A 3,792-nucleotide genomic window follows, 5' to 3' on the forward strand; every position below is an offset into this window, starting at 1 on the left:
AAGGGAGTGGGAGAAAGAAAGGTTCGATTTGCTGTCTCTGGACAGAATAAACTCCATGATAACTGGAGAGTTCAAAGTTCACCTTTGACCTCACACAGTCTTGAGACAACAAGGATGTGGGCGGGGTCAGCGAGCGCAAATTTGATTGGTCGAGATGATGTCAAAGGCCATGATTATTTGTCCAAGTACTGCTAAACGGAAGGTTTTTGAAAGTGCCAAGAAGGTGGTTTGTCTTCTTCAGTGTTCAAGTATATAATTCAAATGAAATGAAATACTTTAAAGGTTGTGGGGAAAATTTTTTTTGGAAGATTACCACCATTGTCTTTTACATCACCTTATCCAACAAGTGACTGTTTATTTGTACCTGCTCTCTTTTTTTTTGTCCTTTATGCCATCCTCAATAACAGTAAGTGTCCTGTTTGGAATGGTTTTCAATCTTGTTAGACTGTCAGACAGGCAGCCAGGAGGAAAGAGATTATCTCACTCCTCTCTACACATGCCATCGGGAGGAATTCAGAGCCAAAGTTCTCATAAACTGCGGATTTGTTTTCCCGATTCGTGTTCAAAATAAAACATTCAGTTGATATCAAGTTGTTCCTCGATCATAAACCGTCGTTTGTAGACGGACACACACACACACACACACACACACACACACACACACACACACACACACACACACACACACAAACACACACACGTACAAACACACACACACACACACACACACACACACACCCACACGTACAAACACACACGTACAAACACACACACACACACAAACACACACACACAAACACACACACACACACACAAACACAACACACACACACACACACACACACACACACACACACACACACACACACACACACACGTACAAACACACACGTACAAACACACACACACACGTACAAACAAACACACACATACACACACACACATATGGTGAGGGAGATGGGAGAGTGTGAGGGAGATGGGAGAGTGTGAGGGAGATGGGAGAGTGTGAGGGAGATGGGAGAGAGAGAGGAGGATGGGAGAGAGTGAGGGAGATGGGAGAGTGTGAGAGAGATGGGAGAGAGTGAGGGAGATGGGAGAGTGTGAGGGAGATGGGAGAGAGTGAGGGAGATGGGAGAGAGTGAGGGAGATGGGAGAGTGTGAGAGAGATGGGAGAGAGTGAGGGAGATGGGAGAGAGTGAGGTAGATGGGAGAGAGTGAGGGAGATTGGAGAGTGTGAGGGAGATGGGAGAGTGTGAGGGAGATGGGAGAGAGAGAGAGAGGGAGATGGGAGAGAGTGAGAGAGGGAGATGGGAGAGAGTGAGGGAGATGGGAGAGTGTGAGGGAGATGGGAGAGAGAGGGAGATGGGACAGTGTGAGGGAGATGGGAGAGAGTGAGGGAGATGGGAGAGAGTGAGGGAGATGGGAGAGAGTGAGGGAGATGGGAGAGAGTGAGGTAGATGGGACAGTGTGAGGGAGATGGGACAGTGTGAGGGAGATGGGAGAGAGAGAGGGAGATGGGAGAGAGAGAGGGAGATGGGACAGTGTGAGGGAGATGGGAGAGAGTGAGGGAGATGGGAGAGAGAGAGGGAGATGGGACAGTGTGAGGGAGATGGGACAGTGTGAGGGAGATGGGAGAGTGTGAGGGAGATGGGAGAGAGTGAGGGAGGTGGGAGAGTGTGAGGGAGATGGGAGAGAGTGAGGGAGATGGGAGAGTGTGAGGGAGATGGGAGAGTGTGAGGGAGATGGGAGAGAGAGAGGGAAATGGGAGAGAGAGAGGGAGATGGGAGAGAGAGAGGGAGATGGGAGAGAGTGAGGGAGATGGGAGAGTGTGAGGGAGATGGGAGAGAGTGAGGGAGATGGGAGAGTGTGAGGGAGATGGGAGAGAGTGAGGACGATGGGAGGGTGTGAGGGAGATGGGAGAGTGTGAGGGAGATGGGAGAGAGAGAGGGAGATGGAAGAGTGTGACGGAGATGGGAGAGAGAGATGGGAGAGTGTGAGGGAGATGGGAGAGAGAGAGGGAGATGGGAGAGTGTGAGGGAGATGGGAGAGTGTGAGGGAGATGGGAGAGAGAGAGAGATGGGAGAGTGTGAGGGAGATGGGAGAGTGTGAGGGAGATGGGAGAGAAAGAGACGGGCGAGAGAGAGGGAGATGAAAGAGTGTGAGGGAGATGGGAGAGTGCGAGGGAGATGGGAGAGTGTGACGGAGATGGGAGAGTGCGACGGAGATGGGAGAGTGCGACGGAGATGGGAGAGTGCGACGGAGATGGGAGAGTGCGACGGAGATGGGAGAGTGCGACGGAGATGGGAGAGTGCGACGGAGATGGGAGAGTGCGACGGAGATGGGAGAGTGCGACGGAGATGGGAGAGTGCGACGGAGATGGGAGAGTGCGACGGAGATGGGAGAGTGCGACGGAGATGGGAGAGTGCGACGGAGATGGGAGAGCGCGACGGCGATGGGAGAGTGTGAGGGGGATGGGAGAGTGTGAGGGAGATGGGAGAGTGTGAGGGAGATGGGAGAGTGTGAGGGAGATGGGAGAGTGTGAGGGAGGTGGAAGAGTGTGAGGGAGATGGGAGAGTGTGAGGGAGATGGGAGAGTGCGACGGAGATGGGAGAGTGTGACGGAGATGGGAGAGTGTGAGAGAGATGGGAGAGTATGAGGGAGATGGGAGAGTGTGACGGAGATGGGAGAGTACGAGGGAGATGGGAGAGAGAGGGAGATGGGAGAGTGCGACGGAGATGGGAGAGTGTGAGGGAGATGGGAGAGTGTGAGGGAGATGGGAGAGTGTGAGGGAGATGGGAGAGTGTGAGGGAGATGGAAGAGTGTGAGGGAGATGGAAGAGTGTGAGGGAGATGGGAGAGTGCGATGGAGATGGGAGAGTGCGACAGAGATGGGAGAGTGTGAGAGAGATGGGAGAGTGTGAGGGAGATGGGAGAGTATGAGGGAGATGGGAGAGGGTGACGGAGGTGGGAGAGTGTGACGGAGATGGGAGAGTGTGACAGAGATGGGAGAGTACGAGGGAGATGGGAGAGAGAGAGGGAGATGGGAGAGAGAGGGAGATGGGAGAGAGAGGGAGATGGGAGAGTGCGACGGAGATGGGAGAGTGTGACGGAGATGGGAGAGTGTGAGGGAGATGGGAGAGAGAGGGAGATGGGAGAGTGTGACGGAGATGGGAGAGTGTGACGGAGATGGGAGAGTACGAGGGAGATGGGAGAGAGAGGGAGATGGGAGAGAGAGGGAGATGGGAGAGAGAGGGAGATGGGAGAGTGCGACGGAGATGGGAGAGTGTGAGGGAGATGGGAGAGTGTGAGGGAGATGGGAGAGTGTGAGGGAGATGGGAGAGTGTGAGGGAGATGGAAGAGTGTGAGGGAGATGGAAGAGTGTGAGGGAGATGGGAGAGTGCGACGGAGATGGGAGAGTGCGACGGAGATGGGAGAGTGCGACAGAGATGGGAGAGTGTGAGAGAGATGGGAGAGTGTGAGGGAGATGGGAGAGTATGAGGGAGATGGGAGAGTATGAGGGAGATGGGAGAGTATGAGGGAGATGGGAGAGTGTGACGGAGATGGGAGAGTGTGACGGAGATGGGAGAGTGTGAGGGAGATGGGAGAGAGAGGGAGATGGGAGAGTGTGACGGAGATGGGAGAGTGTGACAGAGATGGGAGAGTGTGAGGGAGATGGGAGAGAGAGAGGGAGATGGGAGAGAGAGAGGGAGATGGGAGAGTGTGAGGGAGATGGGAGAGAGAGAGATGGGAGAGTGTGAGGGAGATGGGAGAGAGAGAGAGGGAGATGGAAGAG

The sequence above is a fragment of the Eptatretus burgeri genome, chromosome 12 (assembly GCF_056783735.1).
Source record: "Eptatretus burgeri isolate ZD-2024b chromosome 12, Ebu_testis_v1, whole genome shotgun sequence".
Classification (NCBI taxonomy): Eukaryota; Metazoa; Chordata; class Myxini; order Myxiniformes; family Myxinidae; genus Eptatretus; species Eptatretus burgeri.